The sequence below is a fragment of the Symphodus melops genome (genome assembly GCF_947650265.1).
Source record: "Symphodus melops genome assembly, chromosome: 6".
NCBI lineage: Eukaryota > Metazoa > Chordata > Actinopteri > Labriformes > Labridae > Symphodus > Symphodus melops.
The window spans coordinates 8906165-8928715 of NC_136696.1; the positions used below are offsets into that span (position 1 = coordinate 8906165).

The following is a 22551-nucleotide window of genomic DNA, read 5'->3' on the forward strand; positions in this document are numbered from 1 at the left end:
ATGCAACTGAAAAAAAAAAAATTAATAAAGTGCATCTTTAAGGTGCATCTGACCATGTTTTCGGACATAGTCAACAGATGTGTCATATCCAAAATAAGCCTTCATACTACAGTAACAAATCAGGTTTTCAAATGTAAAGACATTTTAAATATTTAAATTATTTTATTTTAATTATTGTTTTGTTATATTGTGTTTTTTGTACTGTTGTGTTGTGTGGATGTTGACAGTTGATTCAGTTCAAATGATCATGAACATCCTAAGAAACTGTTATAAAACCTGAAGACCTTCTGATTTCCGGTGTCCCTTTTAAATAGACTTGAGTAGAGCTCAAAGTTCAAAATGCTTTTACACCGCAGGTCACACCTACCTCTTTGCAGGTGCAGTTTGCGCTCTAAAGTGGCCATCAGAAATAACAAATCTCATTCATATACATGTGCTGCTGATGAAGCAGCAGGAACAACTACAGGTTAAGTGTTTTCCCCAAGGAAACATTGGACATGTTGCAGTAGCTGAGGATCGAACCCCCAACAATTTGGTTAAACAAGCCTGACTCACAACTGAGCCACAGCCTGTTACTCCCAGTAAACTTGTCTTTGCCTGGGAGTATTTTTTCCACTGTTGTCTTATGTCTATAGATACACTTATCATTTATTTTGATCAAATCTTATTGTTGTATCACTTCAATACCTATTTCACTCCACAGCATGTTCCTACATTATGTTCTGGAATGACAATACTGTAACCTTCATCAAATGTTACTTCTTTACACCAACAATTCATGTTGCTAATATTGTGAGGGTTGTTTTGTACTCCAATGTTCATAAAATAATTTCCATTTGTAGGAATAAATAGACTAGAGGTAAACATAATTTGTGAAATAAATATTCAGACAGGTGTGAGTAATTACAGTTAATTGCAACGTTAAACAGGACAGTTGTGAAATAATAGAACTAACTGGACGACACTTTTACTTGTTTAAAGACTTGATGACGAGTACCTTGTTGTTAATGCCTTGCTCATTGATGTAGAGAGAATCACTCCCATGGTTCCCCACCTGCCAGGACATCCTCTTGTGTTATTGTGAGCCCCTGGCAGCAGATTTTACATAAAGCAGATAAAGCAGTACATTTCACAAAAAAATCTAAATTTAGTGTCATCATTTAGTGACTTCATTTAATGTTCCTGCTAGTCACTCTTGTCGTCAGTCTTAGAGTCAATGCATGATGGTGTGTATTGTGCTTTGATGACCATTGTACACTATTTTTTGACGTAGAAATATAACAAGAAATATTTCAACATGATACAACCATAAAATCTCTCTCTCTCTCTCTCTCTCTCTCTCTCTCTCTCTCTCTCTCTCTCTCTCTCTCTCTCTCTCTCTCTCTCTCTCTCATCGTCTTCCCGGAGGTGGTGATAGATGAGTGGGCGTGGCGTCGTAGCCAGGCAGTGACGTCACTTGGAGCTGTTCAAATTGGTGTGGTGCTGAAGAGACAACTCTCCTCGCCTCTGCTCGCCTCTCAGTCGGTTTCAGACAGTCGCTCGCTTGCATACACGCTCTTTCTGTCGGCGCCCGTCAGCTGGATTTCACCTCCTCAGAGCTCGTTAATTAGCGCTCAATACGTGAAGATACAGAGACACAAATCCAAAACGAACAGCTCCGTTTACACATCGTCAGAAGCTCAGCTGAGGGACATTTCCAACAAGTAAGTTACATCTTTTGTCTATTATTCTCTGTGTAAATTGTCGGATATGGAGAGGTGCTTGCCCCCTTTGACTTGGCTGGAAGAGCGAATAAATAAATAAGTGAGGTAAGTAGTAGCCCACACATTTAAGCTTCCAGATAGGCTATAGGCTGTTTCACTGCTGTGGGTAATTATTAGCCCGTGTGTGTCCACTGTGGCAAGGCTTCCAGCCGCGCCTAATTCTTACTCTGTGCCCGCCTGAGGTAAAACATTTGACTCGCATTTGCATGACTCAATGGTCAGAGAATCTCCCTCTCGTCTCTGTCGGTTCTCTCTCTCTCTCTCTCTCTCTCTCTCTCTCTCTCTCTCTCTCTCTCTCTCTCTCTCTCTCTCTCTCTCTCTCTCTCTGCTTTTCTCTTTCTCTCTCCCTCTAGCTCTTTCTCTCTCTCTCGCGGTCTCTCTACAAACAGCAAATCAATGCAACTAAATAGAAAACACAAATCTCATCATCAATAGTCACCGCTCCCAGACTAAAGGACATCCCTTTACTATTCTCACACAAATTATTTTCACTTCTATACTGTCTATGCTGTGTTTCCAGTTGACTGACCCACTGTGGTGGTTTTGTGGTTTTACTGGTTTAAAGCAAGAGACATACTGGGACTGGCCAGTTAGGCTGCTGCATCACAGCTTGTGTGAGAAAGTACATGAGACTGTGATTCTGTTGGGAGTGGCTTTTTTTAAATTTTTGTGTACATTTAGGTGTGGCACTGCTGGCCTCTCCCCTTCTCTCACTGCTGTTTCCCATTCTTGTTTTCTCATCTTATTCCTGCCTCCCTGTCTTGTTTCCTTCTCACCCTCCACTTTTCTTCCATCCCCTTTTGTTTCTTCTATGCCTCATCTATTTGTATTTTATTGCTGTGCTCTCCTCTCTCTTTTTCCCTCAGCTCCTCTGATTCAGTCCCCTTGCTCTTTCATTTTTTTTCTCTCCCATCAATCCATTTCTTCTCCTTTCCTTATTTTTATTCCAATTGTCTTCTCTGATCTCCACCTCTCCTCTTGATCTATTTCTTTCATGTGTCCTTCTCCTCCCTGCTCTTAACTCCTGCCCTTTCTTCTCGTTCCTCTCCTCCTCGTCTTTCCCTCTTCTCTCCCTGCTGGGTCTTTTCTTTTTTCCTTCTCCTTCCCTGATCTCTTTTTCACCTCTCTCTTTCTCAACCCCTTGTTCGCTCTTGTTGCTTCTTCCCCTCTACTCTACTCTCTATCTTTGCACCCTCCCACCTCTCATTTTTTTAAATTCACCACGCTCACCTGATAAGGGTCCTTCTCTCTTATTTAATCCCTCTCTTTCGTCTCCTTCCTTTTATGTACTTCCCCTGTCATGTTGTCCTTCTACTTTCTTCTATTGCCTTGGCTCTATGTGAAAATGAGCCTTACATCAAACCCACAGCCATATATCAGTTTTAATGTCTCATGATATCCATTAGGTTGACCCATTCATCATAAAAGAAGAATCCCTCCACTTTAGACATTAATACCTTTTATACGTTTTCTGCTTCAGTACACCTCTAATTAATACAGTAGATTTTAAAGGAAGTGCTTGAATCGAAGAAGCAAATATTGTAATATACTAACTTCAGTTCCTAGTATAGATCAGATTCCAAAAAGCTCAATCCTACATTTCCCATAACACAACTCAAGGACATCTTTTATTAAACCCTTCCCGCTTCATAAATGTCTACTTTTTTAACACACACTTTCAGTGACCATTGCTAAGACCAGTGCTAAAAGCTACAGCACCAATAAATATAGGGAAGCACCCGACCCAGAATTGAGACCGCTAATAGGAGGATGTTCGCTGTGAAGCTTTTGTCATTATACAGCAACGCGCCAAACTCCTGTACCAAACTTTATGAGTCTCATGTTTATCAGATTCTCCAACATATTCAGTCATTTTAATAACATATCAGTGTACAAGAAGAAAGTCGGTAATTGCATTCTGGATGTTGAGGAAGTTACAGAATCTTTTGAACTTTTTGTCGGTCTTGGTGAGGTGCAGACCATCTGGGTGCTCACATGGTGCATCTGGAGCTGGCTGTGCACTCTGATGTGAACACATCTTGACATTTTAGCATGCAGGCAGATATGTGAAAGGTGACATTGCTGACATCTTGACAGGGCTGCAAACGTACATGAGGTATAGGTTTTGAGTCTAGGCACTTGGTTTTTTTCTTTCTTCTTTTAGTTTTTATCGTAGTCAGTTCTTCTCCCTGTGGCTTTAGATCTGGGCCGTTAGCCAAACACTTCTCACAGTTACCCAATCATCTCTGTATTAGAGTAATCCTGTGCTAAATACAACATGTTTGCCTTTGATGCTGGGATTCATTCAACAACATTCTTGGCTTTAGACCAACTTGCCAAAAGAGCCAGAAGGCTTCACAATATGTCAACATCTTAAAACATAATCTTGAGACTATAACCTTGTCAGACTGGCTTACATCTCTTAATTTGCCTGCTTGATTGGTTTAATCATCACCTGATAATTTCCTATTAAAAATGTCATCTAGAGCTCTCTGATGAGCCTGGGACTGTTTGAGGTTTTTTTTTTTTTTTTTTGAAGTGTAAGGTTTTTGGATGTGTAATTTAGCAAATGACGAGCCTGGTGTCTTTATCAAACTCACTGGATGATGGGAGATTACAGTTTCAATGTCTCAAAAAAAGACCCTGAGGCATACACATTTTATCCGAATATAAACATTATTCTATGTGATGGGCACTGGCTATCGATTGATGGATGGATTCATGCAGCCTCGGTTTGTCCTGTGCCTTTAAATCACAAAAGAGAATTGCAGTTGAGTTTCATCTAAGCTGAAGGTTTTTTCATAGACCCCCCACATCCACTGGCCTTTCTGTTGTTGGAAAAAAAGGTCAACCGCCAAGCTCGCTCTCTATCCACACGCTCCAAACAGACCTCTGGATATCAGACTGGGTTTCTGTTCATGACAGAGCAGGCAGGTGGCTGAGTTGATCTGACAGGCAAGTTGGGGCTCCCCCGCAGGTCCTTGTCCAGAGCGACACCTGATCTACAGGATCTAGTTTCTCTACCTGAATGCTGTCAGATAAACATCAGTAACACTCATTAATAGTTAACAATCTACAGTACTGTGTAAGACTGTAGTTTTAATAGACGTATTTGTTCAACGTTTTTTTCCATCATCCCAAAGAGTACTGACACGGTTGTGCTGTTTTAGCACATGCACAAAAATCCTGAAAACTCCCTCAAATAACAGGGCTTCCATGTGTCGACACAAAAAGCTCTATTTCACACAAAATGTTTCAAGCCAAACCCTGGGTTTATTTTTTTGCATGAAGTCGAGCTCAGTAAAAATATTAAGGATAATTCACAATAAGCAAATAGGGCAAGTAATGACGTCTATATCCTGCAACCGGCACACCACTGGTGCGATCTCTGTGCATATAATCAAACTGCAGTGAAGCAATTATATAACGGTAACATTTGTCATCAGAATATTGGATTTCTTCATCATTCGTTTTTGCATCATTGCTTACCTCCTCTGTGTCTTGAGACAGGGGGTCTGGATAGTTTACCACTTTGAGATGCATGTGTGAACACGCTCAGTAAGACTTCAGGGGAATTCTGAAATGCATTAGAAATATTTAATGGCAATGGCTATATAAAGGGGATGACATCTGGATTAATTGATGACAACAAAGCCCCTCTGTCTTTTAGATGTATATGGAACATTTTATTCATAAACCTCTGAAGGCGTACCCCCACTTCAATTTTCAAATAAATTAGGACATAATACATTTTTAAAACAAAGTAGGCCACTTTGATTGGTTTTCCTTTTTTAAATATTTTTTCTTTTGTAATTTTTGATACAGTTTTAGCATGAAAAACTTGGCGTAGACCTCCAAATCTTTATCATTTGCTCACTCGTTTCATTCTGCTTAGAATCTTCTTTATTGAAGAGTGAAATCTTTTTTTCAAAAATCTGCTGATTGGTAAATTGCTGCTCCAGTCTTAAGCTCAGTTTGTAACAAAGATTTGAAACTATACAAAACCGTTTTAGCCTTTAGTGAATAATAGTGTCTGCAGTGTGAACTGGTCTGCTTTGGCTAAACTTATATATAACTGTTCAGGTTTTGAAATTGAAATTATGTGAGAGACCTAGCTTCTGTATGTTTCATGAGTTAGCATGAATAAATCACAATGGAGAGAACCCACAGCATCATATTTGTGCCATATTTGAAAGGATTAGAGTAGGAACAGCATTCATATGTAATGAACTGAGGAAAAAAAAGGAAATTGGTCAAATGGCTTGGAACTCCCCAGAACTCTTTTTGCGTACTTCCATAGCTCCTCAGGAACTCTTCAGACTCCAGTTAACACATAGTCAAACCTCCTCTACATGCTCGTAGACAAGCAGATCCACCATTAGCCAGATATGATGAGAAAATCAGCCTCTCACGTCACTTCTACTTTAAGCTGAACTTCAACAAGGATACTGTGATTCTGTTTTGTGTTTGCGTGCTGAGACTTCAAACTGCAAGGCTTTAAAAGTGGACGTTGTCACATGAGCTGGAAACATTAGGAAGGTTACATTTCCTATTAGATACAAGGTCTGACAAACCAAAACCATAACCAAAGCTACCACTTACTAAATCGTTTGTGAACACACTTTGTTACATTGCGAGGCATTGAGAGGTCTACTGCAGAGATGAGAGACAGGTCTGTGGACGGCAGAGTGGAGTCCTGCTGTTTTTGAATCAGCCACTGCTAACCTTTAATGATGTGTTATACCTGTGACTCTTTCTTTTTCATTTCAAACCGTGAAGAGACAAACAGGGTGTGAAATGTGTCTGCCGTGGCTGACTCTATCAAAACAAGCTTTATTAGAATCATGTCACATGAGGATGGCATAGAAATGTTATGCCCTGGGTCAGTCTTTGTTTTCTCTTTCCTATAAAGCTCAAATCCCATTGGCGAACACAAAATGGTGGTTTTCAATGGATAGGACATTCAAGTCAAGCTTAATCTGCATAAACCTCATCCAGTGTGACCTTTCCTGTATAGCAGCTCTGGATCCTTTTTTCAGGTTTTAGCAAAACACAAGGCCTGCACTCAAAAACCGGAACTTAAACATATCAAAGCAATAAGTTTGCGTCGAAACCAATCTGTCAGTCACATACTTACTCTGAGAGCTTTTCTGTTGCTACACAGAAAAAAATATGTTTTTTTATTAATCCAAAAAGCTAACCTCAGTTCAAAGAACAGCATTAGTGCTTAAAATGCTTCTGCCATCAGGTGTTATTATTCAAGAACACAATTTATTGTGCAAAGCGAAAATGAGTGAAATTCCCCAGCCTCTCATAGGACAGTTTTCCTCTGCCTGCCAAACGTGGCGATCGAGGTCTGGTGACATGGGGTCTGTCAGCTCCAGGCTGAGCAGATCAGACAGACAGACATGCCTCTGGGATTAGCTATTTCATAGGACTGTCACCCTGATCCTCCACGTTTTGTCAGGACGGCCTACTTACGGCCGCATCTGGTCAGCATGTTGGTGTGTACAGTACAGTAAGCACTGCAAAAGAAGCAATTTAATTAAAATAAATGTTTCCATAGAGGCTCTAGATATCCCATAAGCACTTCTAGATTTGTTGAAAAGATGAGATTGTGTTCATTGATTTTACAGTGAACTGTTGGTTGGGTCGCAATGCTGGAAAAACGAGTCCAATAACTAATTTATTAAAAGCAATACAACGACAGAATACAAAGAGAAAGAAGAGGGTGAGAAACAGGAGAGTTAAAAGTGAAGCGTGTAAAGATAGTATATTAATGTGATAACAGTGTATTGGATTAAAATTGTCATCGTCCAAAAACTGGATAAATCTTTAGAGCTGCAGTCTGGATATACAGCCCTGCTTGATGTGAGGACTTATCTTAAGTTATTTATCATATTTAAGTTATCTTAAATGTACCTTCCAACATGTCTGAAGCTTAAACTTATAAACATGCACCTCTGTTCTTTTTCTGTCCAAAGAGAAATGTAAATATAAGTCAGGGCTATGGGGGCATTTCTGGGTTAACAACAGTTGTTTCCAATGACTGTGCTCAACCTCGTCCAAACCATTGATTTACTTATTCTTGCAACTTACTTTCAGTACTGAACATATAGATAGACTGTTTTTGTCAAGAATAGCTAAAACACATCTACATAAACCAACAAATTCCTTTCTTTATCCAGTTTTTTTAAATTCTAATCTATAGGCTAAATATTCCTTCTCTCCAGCTCACGACAAACACACGTACATTGGAGTAAAACAATATTTTGTTGTCACTTTTTGGTAAAAAGCAAATCTTAAAAAAACAATGTTTTTTTCTGATCCAGTGTTAACTGAAAGGGGGAAGTTTATTTACCATTTTCTTGGCATTTCAATTCTGATATCTGATTAACCCCCCCCCCCCCCCCCCCCCCCCCTCTTCTCACTAGATATGTGTTATGGCAGGGTTGTAATGAATTAAACCCTAATTCCTCTTACATTTAGGAATACAAATAATTGACGCCCAAATAAATGGAGCCTATGATGCTGCTGGGTGTTGCCATAATTCTGTTGTGGATCATAATAATTTGCCAGACATGTCCAGAAATTGCAAAAGAAAAGTAAAAATGTTGTGTTCTGATGTCAAAAGAACTCACCCAATCATTTTGGTGTTTGCCCTTGCTTTGTGAATATAACATTTGGGACAAAGCAGTACAGACTAACCAACATAATGAGTTGGACGTCAAGGTCAGGGAGTGTTCCAGCCTAAGGCTGTGTTTAGCAGGAGGAATAGATACATTTATATATGCATGTAGATGGACTATATGATTAGAGCATACGACTACTGCAGCCTTAATTAGACCTTGTAAAGCTGATTAAAGAGCAGACCATGTATCAACATTTACTTGCCATCTCTCCTCCACCCTGTTCACTCCCCTCTCTCTCATTTCTTCTAAGCATGGACCTCATGGTTTCATCCTACCATCATGTGGGCGTGTGTCCTTTACGTCTCTCTCTCTCTCTCTACCCCATCTCTCTGCCAAACTCCCGTCTTCTCTGTATCCTCCATCTGTCTAACCAGCTCCCTACATCCACTCAGGCTGCCATGTTGGCACAGACTCTGCCAGCATGGCAGCCTGGGTGGATGTCTTCTAAACTCTATAGCACTTGATTTTTACATTGTACGAAGAAAAGCAGAATCCATTACTTAAAGCTCGTTTCTCGTGTGATGTCATTTTGGTTAGAGTTTATTTTAGCTTTGGCAAATAACTCAAAGAACACGATAGATGTTTCAGTCTGAATCCTAGTCATGTTTGTTCTACAAGGAACATGAAAGACAAAAGCAGCCGTGTTAAATCTGTTAACGAAGAGATTATATTTTATTTGGTTTGTGAAGAAAATGAAAAAAATGTCTCAAAGAACTCAAATGTTCGACTTTTTTATCCCAGTAGATGTCGCACTTGAGCACCTGCATTAAATCGAAACAAACTGCTCTTTTAAAGAATCCTCTGCTCTCCTCCAGTGAGCCCAGCGCCACACCTCCACCTGTTCACATCATGGAGTCATTCCCAAGTGATGGACAAAATTGTCCTTGGCTTGAGCTTCAATTGCCTGGGACCTTCATTGTTGTGTTAGCAGGCTAATGTTCGTAATTTAATGTTCAATTGTAGTAAGTTATGGTTTCAGATAAATGTACACGGAGCGACTGTGATCTACAAACCCTCAATTAAAATAAGCAGAGAGTATGTTATCCTTCTTAAGCTTCTCTAGCTGTTGTTATTGTTGCAGCTAGAGAAGCTTGCGCTTCTCGGTCATTGTAAACAGTCATGACTCAGCAAGACAATTACACAAGATGTACTCAATTTCTGCTCTATTTACGTTTAAAATTATGCACATTCTTCTTTTAATTGTACTGTGTTATATCCAGCTGGATATGTGATATCTTATCTGATAGGTTGTTCATGAGTTAAACATTTTGCACTTATTCTGTTTGATATACTGAGAAGGCTAATTGATTTTTCCAGGTGGAAGCTGTTCAGCTGACTTTGCCAATGCTGTCTCACCTCATCACTTTACTTACTCACATTAACGCATGATCAATCAGTGACATTTTCTCTGCAGAGCAATGAAAATGAACCAATGGTAGCTCTCCATCATCCATCTCCATCAGTAGCTCTGTCATATTCTGTGATATCGCTAAACATGTCGGAGTTGCAGATTTTAGGGTACAGCAGTACAACTTACATTATGTCAAAATCACAAGGTTAACACTTTTTACTTTCCTTTTCCTTTTGTTCTACATTTCTTAAAAAGTAGCAATCTGTTGGGTCTGATTGAGTTCTCTGTCAGTCACTTTTACACTTTTTAAAAAAAATAATGTAGGGGATTTTTTCATGTTTTTATTGTAGAGTAGCACAATGGACAGATGAATAGAGACGGAAAGTTGGATGAGAGAGTGGTGAATGACATGTGGTAGATTGTTGAGGGGGGGACTATCGCTTATGAACAATGGGAGCACAATATAACCGCTTCACATCACAAACAGTTGTGCCGCACAGAATGTGACTTTAGAAGCAAAAAAAAATATCCCAGAGGTGTTAGACAGACAGACAGTGAGCATCTTCTGAAAGAGGAGGTTGCCAGATGATTCAAATATCTAAACAAATTCTACTGCTGCCATGCATACACTCACTCAAGGCTTTTGAATAAAAGTTATGCTTACACCAACTAAAGCTGCTGCCTTAGAATCCCCCGGCTTTGTAGAATAAAGCTCACAGGGGTAAGCACACTTCCAGGATGACAGTGGGGGGGGGGGGTGGGGGGGGGGGGGGGGGGGGGGGGGGGGGGGGAGTTGCAAAAATTATAAACATCCTATAATGGTTGTTCAAATAGAGAGAAAAATGTAAACGCTAAAGCAAAGTAAAAAAAAAAAAAAAAAGAGAGAGGAGACAACATTACCAAGGTCAACGTTCACAGCAGGGACTGTAAGTGCACATGTATAGTGTATACACATAACCTCACTTGTGCTCTGTGACACATAGAGGAGATTATATTAATCATCTTATTCGTCATACATTCAGTAGTAGACTACATAGAAACTCTCACACACACAATCTCTCCTATTCTGTCTGTATTATAAATGTAACCGTGCACACAGAGGACAAGAAAAGGTACTGTGACCGTTGAATGAACTGGTCTCCTCCCAGTCCTGCTCACTACTAATGCTGTGTCTGCATGTGGGTGAGAGTGTGCTGCATGCACATTTTCCCTTTTTTTATCTTGCCGAGCTCTCCAACTTCCAGTGCCTGGCAAGGCAGTAACCCTGTAAACTAGTTTTAAATGTTTCATTCTGCTGATTTATGGACTGGCAGACGAGTGAAGACAAATGAGTCTCAAGTCTAAAAACATGTCATCTTTCATGTCTGATTTACTACTGAGAAGATCCACAGCATACAAAACCTCAAGCCACATTCTCATAGAAGATGTGTGCGGGGTAAATCATCAGTGACGTCTGTTTATGCGAATGGAGGATCTCCAAAGTCTACTGATAAGCTCCCAGATAGAGAAAATATCTGAAATAAAGAACATATCTATGTATCCCTGAGTGAATGAATGCTAGATAAATGTAAGTGTGTATTTTAAAATATTTGCTGTTAAGATTTTCTATATTTGCTGAGAGTAAGTCTACTAATACAAATACTGCAAACTAGCTCTAAGCTAACTCTGGCAAAAGTTAGTTGAATACTGTACAAGGTCCTTTTACAAAATGAATGAATAAAAACATGAGACACAATGGGTGAGGTTGACTAAGTTTAAATGGATACAAGAGAAGATCTTAGAATGGGGCACATTTGCTTTCAATTAACCTTTTTTATTGAATTATGGGAAATGTAAATAGTTCTTTAAATAACTCACCATCTAAAAATTATCTTACTGATAGATTGTGTTACTTTTACTTGCTTTGATCCACTACGGAGAACTGACCACAATAACAGCATCCACATCCACAAATGTTTTTTGTTTTTTTTGCAGAAAGATTTGGAAAGAAAACACTTCCTCTCTGTAATCCAGCTCAATTAGATTAGCATGAACCGTTTTTAAACAAGACTATAGTCAATTTATACAAAACATGTACATCGCTGTAAAGCTACATTTCAGGCTGGACAGCTGTTGTGTGTGTGTGTGTGTGTGTGTGTGTGTGTGTGTGTGTGTGTGTGTGTGTGTGTGTGTGTGTGTGTGTATTTAGGGATGAAGAGGGGGTTGATTTCCTGCTTGCTGTTGTTGGCAGGTCAGTGTGAACCGACTGTGTGAGCATGGAGAGATTATGTTTCCACCGCTGGTTCTGTTTTTATCACTGCTGAGAGGACACAGACAGGATTTTGGTTTGGTTGACTTAATCTTCCAGTCTGAGGTTTATATTTAGAATCTGTTCGTGTGTGTGCTGTCAGTCATTAACCCCCTTCACCTGATTAAATCATATACACCATCTTCCTGACTGTTTCTGATTGTTTTTGGTATTTTGAGCTTGGTGTACACACATCAGCTGCAGTTGTATCTGTAGTGCCAGTTTGCCTGCCCTGGAGGTGCCCACTGTTCTTTAATCCACATCTTGTCTAGGGGCAGAAAATAGGTGCTTTGGGTGGAGTCCTGTTTGTGTGTCAGATGTGGTTGATAAAACTGAACCATATGGGTTTAGCTATTCATGCAGAACTGGCCACACTCTGATAATGGGGATGAAACTCAAACAAATGGGTACATGTGAGGACCACACTGTCATTCTGGAGCTACACAAAGTCTGTCATTACCTGCATGGTCTAAAGGCCTTGTTCTGACCTCAGTGAGCGAGGAGGATGAGAGAGGAGCGGTGGGGGAGAGAGGGCGAGAGGCGGCACTGTACGGTAATTAGTGAGGTGCTGAGGTTAAAAATGACATCAAGGCATGGTGGGCTGCAGCTCTGTGCTGCATGTTAACCTGATTATCCGCTTCCTCCTCATTCTCTCTTCTATTCTCAGCCTTCTATGTGGTGGGTTCAAAGTGTTTTTATTGATGAGTAGATTAGAAATGTTGAAAATGTAACAGAGGCAGTGAGTTCAGCTGGCAGCATTGATTTTGTGGGGTACAAAACAGACTCAACAAACAGAAGGAACAGCGACTGTATGGAGCCAGACCCAGTGTCATTTGGCCACAGCAGACCTGTTGCTCAGTCTGTCAGACTTCAGCCCCCGCTTTAATGGGTTGTCTCACCAAGTTAGAACCTCTTACAGACTAGATAAGAGTAGTTAAGTCACACAGATGGTAAATCATTAAAGATCTGTCACACTACTTAAAGGATTATAAATTATCCCAGCGGCACCAAGCAGCAACCTCCGATGTTGAAAATGAAGCCAATGCAGAAGTTTAAAATCCTTCAGTTTGTCGATTGTCCGCTTGTGGCTGGCTCCAAAATTCCCAGAAGTCACTTACGCACTAGATTAAAAAAAACACGAGCCCCACTTCTGACTCATGCCTTTGGGCTTAGCTACAGGCTGCGAGCTCTCTTTGCATTTCATATTTCCTTTTGTTGGTAGTTCAAATTATTACTTTTGACATAAGAATTCTTTTTTAGTGTTTGAAAAATGTACAATTAGTTGAAAAGGGTTTATGATTTTAAAAATACAGCCTTATTATGCGACTCTTTTTAAGGCTTATTTTTGGCCTTTTATGCTTTTTATTGGGTTTTTTGACTTTTTGTTTTGATTCTGCACTGCTGCTGCTGCTGTAACGCCCGAATTTCCCCATTGGGCATCAATAAAGTAATATCCTATCCTATCCTTTTATTTAAAGACAGTGGACAGTCAAAAATCACGGCGAGAGAGAGTGGGCAATGACATCACAGAGGTCATATGTTACAGCCTCTAGTCACCGTACATGGAGCGTGTGAACTAACCACTAGTTTTGGGAATGAAAAAAGAATACAAAATCTTTTTGATACTTACAGTAAATTTTAATAGTTAATATTTGTAGATGCATACAAACTGCACGCAAGTCCTGCTTAGGTAAGCAATAGGGCCAACTCAGCCAGAAAAGTCTGGTCCTTCTCTGATTTGTGTTAAGATTTGTGTTTTAGTTTTATACCAAATGTTTCTCAAAAAAGGATCAAATGGCAACCCGATCAAATGTAATATTCGTCTAGGCGAAATCTTCGAATGCATCCTTTGCAAATGTATTAGATATTCAGCTTGTGGTCCATAGCTTTCTGACTTACTGCATTCAACACAGGCTCCTGCATCTGTCAGCTGCAACTCAAACCCAATATTACACATGTGCAAATAATTATGTGGGAACATTAAAAATAACCAGAAAACCCGCTGTAGATCACTGGCAGAACCAGCAGGATTAAATGGTACATGAATTCTGAGGATTGAAGTCTTTGATCCAAACCATTGAATTAAAGTCAACAAAACCAAAACAGAATTCACGCCACATTAACAAAAACAAAATTCATTATAACATACAGTAAAACAAGAAAGTGGGTTTGTGCTACAATCAATTCTGAAAAAGCATTACAGGCACATTTTACCAACGAATTCAGGCAGGCTTGTTTATATACATATTTGAGTTATATGTTTGGGTTTAAATATTTGCTACATTTACATCCATAAATAAAATCACCACATTCTCGTGAGATCGGTCATAATCGAAGCTGAATCTTAGCCCAAAGATTGTCTTTTTAGTCTTCTAGCGGGCTCACAAAGATCAAGGCGAGACATTTGATTTTGCACAAAGGTGTTCTTCAGAGATCAGCATATGTAATCTTTAATAAACTGTCTTTATTTGGCCCCATGTTTATCATATAAGTCTGTATATTTACTGCTGAATTCAAGGCCAGAGCTGTTTCCCTGCCACATCATTCGCTCTTAACATTGTAGTAACATCAGATGAAGGCAAGGATTACAGAGCATCCCAAGATTCATAATTCAAGATGACTTTTTTGGTCCCTCGGGGAAATCTGTATGGGACATGAAGTAAGGACCTAAAAATAAAACAGTTTTAGGGCTTTAGCAATCCCATTGTGGTACAGGGTGTAACATGCAACCCATAGATGCACTTTACAACACAATCACATGCTTTAATCAATCGCTTTTAGTAGTTAATTTAGTAGAACATACAATCTCTGTGTAGAAGAAGTCATTTCAGTATCTCTTTCTGTATTACATAATATTAATGAAAAAAAAACATTTCAAGAAAATCCTGATCCATTCATTCCTCTGAATACATTTGAACTGAAGAGTAGGATGAACCTGCTCAAAGATAAATCCAAGAGTTAATCTTCAGCTCAGCAAGCCCTTAACCTGTAATACTTCATACATCCTTGTCATCCCTGTGATGGCATCAGGGTGCATTAGAGAAACTGCTTATATCTGACTCACTTGGGTCAGTAGGTTATGTAACTGTAGGTTTCATTTAAATGGTAAAGCAGTAACTCATGTGGATGTAAAACTATATTAAAGGAATATTTCAACATTTCTGGAATATAATTATGAGATAGATTCCAGTTTTATTTTTGACCCAAAGAGGCCACAAGCTAAGCTTCTGAAGTTAATTTCCCATTTGCTTTCAAAACAAAGATTTGGTAAAAAAAAAAAATATATATATATATATATATATATATAGGGGCCTGATTTATGGATAGATGACGTCACCAGCGATGTAGTGTGACAGTACAAGAATGTACATAACTTTCGTCAGGAGGCAAAGGGTTACCCATCCCAGAATCCATTCCTTAACCAGTCGAGATGTGTTGCAAGTCAGTGTGCTGGTTAGGCTTCGGACAGGGGTCTGGGACGGGCCAAAGACAACTATTCTAACCTCTCCCAATCCCTTTTACTAACCTTAACCAGTCGGGATGTCTTGCAAGTTGTATCATAGGCACGCAAAATTGCAATTTGGCGTATGCTTGGCACGTAATTTGAAAGTGTAATGTTGTGTTATTTGTACGCAGATTGACGAGACCGGGTAGGAAAAAATTAGGAATTCGAGAACAAAAAATCCTAAAAGAAAATAAATAATGAAACTGGAAACTTGGTCTGTGGTCCACCTATTCCTGGGACATTTGAGACTTCTCTGGTGAAGGTGTCTCCTTGACACACAAACAGCTGCAGGAGAGGGAAACTATTGCAGAGTGAAAATCACCCGATCACAATGCCACGAGGAAAAGCATGTTTTTGAAAAGGGAAACACCCATGCCTTCAAAGACATCAAAGACAATGCTGAATCTACCCAGGGACCCGTGACACTCAAATGCAACATAATGAAAGTCATTTAAATATGTTTGCTCAGGTGAAAATCAGACAGCGTTAATGTTCTAGGGATACATGAGTTAGTAAACGCAGATGTAAGTGTCAGAGTGTTCTTTGTTGACCGGTATCCTTTCTTTTCACTTTCTACCGTACTTTTAAAATTAATATTATTTTAGTATTCGGTCTGAACTCATATGTCTCTTCCTTTTCATACAGTACATTACATCTAATTTAGTCTTTAATCAAAAAATATTGTTCTTACCCAATAACATGTGGTGTTATATGGAGAGGGAAAAGGTCATTTCATTTTCAGACTGTCTGTCACTCATCCAAAGTACTTACCTGTGTTTGTCATGGCCTGAACTTTGGGCTGTTTCCATAGCAACATCCTCCACAAAACGACAGTCAGTCTGCTCCTACCTTACCTCAACATTCACCATTTATATCTACTTTGAGAGGAGATCCATATCTTGAGAGTGCTTTTATTGATTAAATATCCTATCATTAAAGGATCAGTGCAGGGACAGGGCAGAATTAATCACACCTGTATGACTGGGGTGCAAACAGTAGTTCAGTCCTGTCTGTAATAAATAAGAACTACAACAGGAAGAGGCTTTGGTTGTCAAGAGGAAGATCAAAAACAAAAGCAGCAGGGGGAAGAAGTGATATGTTCTGAGCCAACCGTTTAACTGAACGCATTAGTTCATGATATTCTGCACTTAATGATGATTTCAGCAAGATGACGTTGCTCATGTTAAACTGGAAGTACTTGATTTCTAAATCTCGGCCATAGAAGGGATGGCTACAAAAAAGCATTTTTCTATGAACTCAGTACAAAAATGAGAGCGAGAGGGTCATATTTCCTTAGAATACAGAGGTAACTGTAAAACTGATGGAAAGCTTTCTAAAATAGTCATGACAAACTTGTTCTGGCCACTGAGTTGTAGCGAGCACAGATATCTTCCATTTACAGTTAGTTTGTTCCTCTGTTTCTGACTCTATGCCTTTCTATTTTCACTTCAAAGACAACCACTTTCCCTGCTGGTTTGGCAATAGCAAATACAAATTTCCCTTCGCAGCACATGAACACTGTGTGGGAACTCATTTTAGCATTTTTTTTCTCTCGAAAGTTCAGCCTTTACAACCTGTCTGAATAGCTGTAAAAGCTGAGTTTCTGTTTGAATATCTACCATGTTTATGGTTTTCATCTGACATAGAAAAATATGACCTTGCTACTGGGAGCACGCTGGTGATATGACCACAGGCAGTATGTTTTCTAATTTAGGCCACATGATGGTAGGTTTCTGTTTTCTGGCTGCTCCAACACACAGATATAATTAAAGTCTTAGGTCATCAGTAATGATGAGCAAGCGGCGAACAGAGTGAAAGCTGGTTTGTGAGTGGTGGAGTTCCCATGTGGCAGGTTGATCTAGAACACTTTCCTATGGTCTGACTCATGGGTGTTGTCATTCTTGTCTGATTGTATTTTAACAGCAGCACATAACAAATCTAGAGCAAATCAATGTTGAACAATCTATACTACTGTCTACAGTGGTACCTCAGAGCAGAGGAAAGTGTGGGAATGTAGTTTTGACTAATGTTAGTGTGTTTGTGCGTGTGTGTTATTGATGACTTTATGTACGAAGAGTAAAAGCTCGTCTGACTGTTTTCATTTCTCCATGCTTAGTATTGGTTGTCTGTATGTAGGGATGTGTGTGTGTGTGTGTGGGTGTGTGTGTTCACGCGTGTGTGTGTTCACGTGTGTGTGTGTGTGTGTGTGTGTGTGTGTGTGTGTGTGTGTGTGTGTGTATAAAGGCTGATGAAGGGGGAGGGGGAGAGGGCAGAGTTCAGTAGGGCAGAGAAGCATGAGATTGAAAATGGAGGGAGAACAAGAAAAGAGACAAAGCAGGAATAGGGAGGAAGGATAACATTGAAATAAATAAAGAAACAAAGAGTGTAGTAAATTAAAAATGTATAATGTGTACAGACTCACGCATGAGGTTGCCTCTCCTCAGATGTGTCCATCCATCCAACTACATCTTCTCCACTATATGTGCTCATTATTTGCTTGTGCATTTAGCTGGTATAGAGGATTTGCACTAATGACAAATCTCTGCAACCATCTGATCAGGAGATAATTGTTTCTCTCAGGGCAGCTGCTTCAGTAACTTAAATGACATTAAAGGGATACTTCACTCATTTGCATGAAGCTTTGTAAGACGAGAAAAATATGTTTTTCTTTGCTTGAAAGTTTTCTTCATGTGATGCAAAAAGCGTCATATTGCATCACATGAAGAAAACTTCCAGGCAAAGAAAAACATATTTTTTCTCATCTCAGGGCAAAATGAGGGCTGGACTCACAACCATTCAACACTACTACCATGTTTCTAATGATACAAAGCTTCATGTAAATGGGTGAAGTAGCCCTTTAAGAAAGTTGTTTGTGTGAAAGACTTTTACACACCATATATTGTCTTAGATGACACTCAAAATGGTTACTGATGTGTACGTTTGTAAAGTCTGTGGCTGTGAGTTTGTTGTAGTATTGTCTTTCATTTTGTTAGCTCTTTAAGTGCTTCAATCCAGCCACTGCTCTGTTTTGCATATGACTGCAAATCAAATGAAGGCTATGTTTCACTGTATGTGTTGGACAACAAGCCCAGAGGCCTGCCCACTGTCCTGTCATGTAATATTGAGCAGACTGAAGCAACACTAAACCCCTTCATTCTGAGGTATTGATCCACCACACACGGTCTGCTCTGGATTACTCAGAACAAACCCAGCAGCAGCTATGCACACATTCACACATTGATGCAAAGGTACACACAGATGAAGGGGGTGTGTAGAAGAAAACACACAGACACACACAGTATGAATAAACTCCACTGCGGCCTGCTCTGAGCCTATGCAGGAGCCGGTCCAAAGAGCTTCAGGGAAATTGTGAGTCATTACTCTAATCAGCTAAATGCTAACTTAGCAAGTGTGACTGTCTTCGCAGTCTGCATGTCTGAATGGATGGATTGTCTAATGATGGCTGCCAAACAGCTGTGACTGAGAAGAGAAATTTATGGGGGAAAAGAAGGAAGGAATTAGTAACTCTTGTTAGGCTGCATTAAGTGGCTTCATTGTTTACCTAACTGCACAGGTTACTTCTATCAGCGCCTCAGTTTACATCGTTAAGCCAAGAGACAAAAAAAAGGAAATTTCTTTCCTTTTTTCTTGTCCTCACAAGCATACATTTTACCAAATTAAATTAAATTAATCATTGCCACGTAGCAATAATCCATTTTATCAAAGCCTCTAGTAATTGATTACAGGCAAACATAAATACAAGGTCAGTATTTTAACTTCGCCTTGACATTGGATGTGAACCATGAGATACAATTTTAATCAACGTGAAGGCAATTCCCCTTGATACAGCATGGAAATACATCTTTCCTGCTTAAACTAATGAATTTAAAAATTGTACCAACAAACTACGGTGCAAGCAAATAATGATATTGTGGACCCTCTAATGATCAACAGGCTTAATGAAATGGACTTGAAAGATTAACGGACTTTGAGTGTTAATATCGATTTTTTAAAGCTCTGACTACTCAAAAAACGTTTTACTCTCATATCCATTCAAGGCGGATTGGATAATGACATTCACATGCCACCGAAGAGGCAGGTGCAGCAACATTAGTATCAAAAAAATCAAAAATAAAACTCCTGACCCTCCAGTTGAAAGACAATCAACCCTACCACTGATCCCCTTGTGGCTGGTTGCGGCTTTGTGTTTTATCAAAGTCCAGAGGTGGTGCATTATTAGACCATGTAGAGGAAAAAGAGATGGCGAGTGCAGGAGAGAGAGACAGAAAGCCAGACTGAGACATAAACGAGAGGACGTCACGAACAAAAGGTCATGTTTCAGAATCAAACAATTACGTCATTCAGTTTAAGGACCATTGCCAAGCACGCAGAAAGACGTTTTGAGTCAGAGCGGGGGGCTGCAAACTGAATCTTAAGTGTCACATTACTATTGTTTTTCAGTACAGACATCAAGGGGCTCTATAACCTCTTTGCAACAGGCTATAGCAACAATACTTGTTACCACCTTCTACACTATTCGCAATGCTTAACACAAGTGCATGCATGCACATACACACAAATTATAGGATAATAAGGACGAGGAATGGTATTAGAGGGCTGACAACCCGACTCGAGCCCTATGGAACATGACTTGGGACTCGGCCATGTAGAGCCAGGCTTTGTATTTAAAAACATAATTTGGGCTCGCATCTGGCTAGGCTTCTGGCTTTATATATATTTTTTGGCTGCTGTAAAGTTTATGCTACTTGCTGAAGCACTGGCCCAAGTCAAAGTGTCACACCTCCCTCATCTCTCCTGAGCTGTCAATCAGGCCGCACCCAGTGTCAAACACAGAACTCGAGCTATGCGTACCATACCAAGAAAAAAGAGTGTGGAGACATATGAAGTTCAAAACAGGAAAAGGCTGCTGTGTAGCAGCTGACAGGGGGAAATGGTCTGCAAAGCAGGTAACAGGGAAGCAGTTTGTATCAGCTGGCCAGCCCCAAGGACGCTGCAGCACCCCCTTCCCACGCACATGAGCATTCCTTTCATGTCTGAACACATCCAATCCATTTACTTTATCAATGTCATCAGTGACTATTTTTAAAAGCCTATAACATAACGTTTTTATTCACCATTAAAAAAATACAGTTTTTCATACACAATACATGCCCTTTGATATGGTGAGAAAATATATATCATGCGTCACGTTTCCTGAACACATTCTGAATCACAACTTGTCATATATAGCGATCATCATCCAAATACAAAACAACAAGGTGTCAATTTTACTTCAGCTTTGTACCTTCATGGCGCACTATATATACAGAATACAACTGTCATGATTCGGTCTGTTTTAGTTGTGTATTTTCAGAGTTTAAATTTCTAGTTCTTGTTTAAATAGTTGTGGTTTCCCTTGTTGTTAATGTTTTATAGTTTGGTTAAAGTGTTATCTGACTTATGTTGGAGTTCTTGGTCTTGGTGTTTCCCTTGTGTGTTTTGTAGTTTAGTGTTTTGTACGTTATATTATAACTTTGTATCCTAGCGTTTCTTGATGTTCTAGTGCATTTTTGTTACATTGTTGAGTTCTGTGTGTCTTCACTGTTTCATAATTTATTTTGTAGTCTCCTCCCTCCCCTTTTATATTGTCTTCCTGCCACTGTGTGTTTCCCTCCTGTCTTGATTGCCCTCACCTGTATCTTGTTGGTCTCACCTGGGTTTGATTACCCCTATCTATTTACGCTCTGTATTTCTTGTGTTGCCAGCTCATTGTTACAGTTTTCCTTGCCAGACCTCAGCTTCACCACCCTTTCTTATGTATTTATAATTTCTTTTAAAATGCGTAAAAAATAAGAGAAAAAAGAAGAACCCCATTTGTCCCTCCGTCTGTGAGAACGCCTTGTCCAATGCCTTTATTGTCATGGGAGTAGCAATGACGAGCAAGAGCAGGTGGCAGCAGGACCTGATTGAATTATTCCCCTGATTACATCGTCTCTCATTGTGATGGTATATTTTACACTAACCACATAATACAACCACAATTACCGTGACAAAGTACAGGGAGGCAAGGACAGTGGAAGTGTATACTGATAGTTTTAGATATTCAAACGGGAAGCTATCCTAAAAGTTAATCTGATAACAGCACAGAGGGAATGTGAATATTAGATCTTCAACATTTAACACTTTCAACCTTTCAAACCTTGGCTTGTCATCGCCACAACATTATTGGTGCTCATCATTGTGGCAAAAGCAGTCTTTGCAATATAAGCAACCACAGGCACATATTAAATCCTGTCACAGCACATTGCATGTTATATTGCAATTTCCAATCACTAGTGGCAATGTTTTATTTATAATAATGTTCCAGTCACAGCAGGTGCTGTCTGCACTTAGTGTCCAACCACAGGGGCTGGTTTTAACCCCTCTTAACACAAGAGCCAGTTTATTGCACCAAAATGAGAGACCTAGTGTGAAAACTGTCCTTCATGGTGCATGGTACAAATGTACACAAATGAATATGAACTATCACGTCTCCATGAGCCTGTGATGCCCACTTTACCTCGATAAAAAAAACTTGTGGGGAAACTTGAATTGAATTTACTGACTTAAAACGGAAGATGTGCAAAAAGTTGTTTTTAAAGTTTATTGTTCCTGCAGTTGCACTTCAACATCACACTTGTCTTTTTTGTATTGAACCATTAAGATGCTGTTTAGAGGGCAACTATTGAATGGATTGGTCCAATTTATATATGACAGTCATTATCTCCAAAGGATAAAAATATATCCTTTGGAGATAATGGGATATATTATATTATATGTATTAAAATGTAAAGACCAAGACCCTTAAGGACCAACGCTTGTTCTCAGTTGCCTTTGTTAACCCTAATCTATCTAACCCCCCCGCAAATAGACTATGAAATGTTTTTGTTGTGTATTTCACAGCTAAATGATTG

The 22551-nt window shown here is 39.5% G+C and overlaps 1 protein-coding gene across 1 annotated transcript in view; it reads left to right on the plus strand.

Annotated features, from left to right (window-relative positions):
* Positions 1-1487: 1487 nt before the first annotated feature.
* Positions 1488-22551, plus strand: part of smpd3 (sphingomyelin phosphodiesterase 3) — a 65409-nt gene continuing 44345 nt past the window's right edge. The window contains exon 1 of the mRNA XM_079346635.1: positions 1488-1703. The gene's annotated coding sequence lies outside the window, so the exon portion shown is untranslated. The remainder of the gene's footprint in view (positions 1704-22551) is intronic.